Source organism: Tupaia chinensis, unplaced genomic scaffold (genome assembly GCF_000334495.1).
Source record: "Tupaia chinensis unplaced genomic scaffold, TupChi_1.0 Scaffold000465_1, whole genome shotgun sequence".
Classification (NCBI taxonomy): domain Eukaryota; kingdom Metazoa; phylum Chordata; class Mammalia; order Scandentia; family Tupaiidae; genus Tupaia; species Tupaia belangeri.
The window spans coordinates 2,926,267-2,926,476 of NW_006159974.1; positions in this window are offsets into that span (position 1 = coordinate 2,926,267).

Sequence of the window (210 nt, forward strand, 5' to 3'; positions counted from 1 at the left end):
GGATGGTCACGCCGCAATCCCTTCTCCTCCATTCTCCTCTTGGGATCTTGGGCACGCACGCACACACGCCTGGCATGAGTTTTAAGCCACCGGGTCCAGGACGTGAACCGTGGTCGACTACGTGGGAGTCCAGCGACATAGCCATTACGCTAACTGCTGGTTCCCGACCCCACTTTTGAGTATATACTCAAAGGAACTGAAACCGGGATC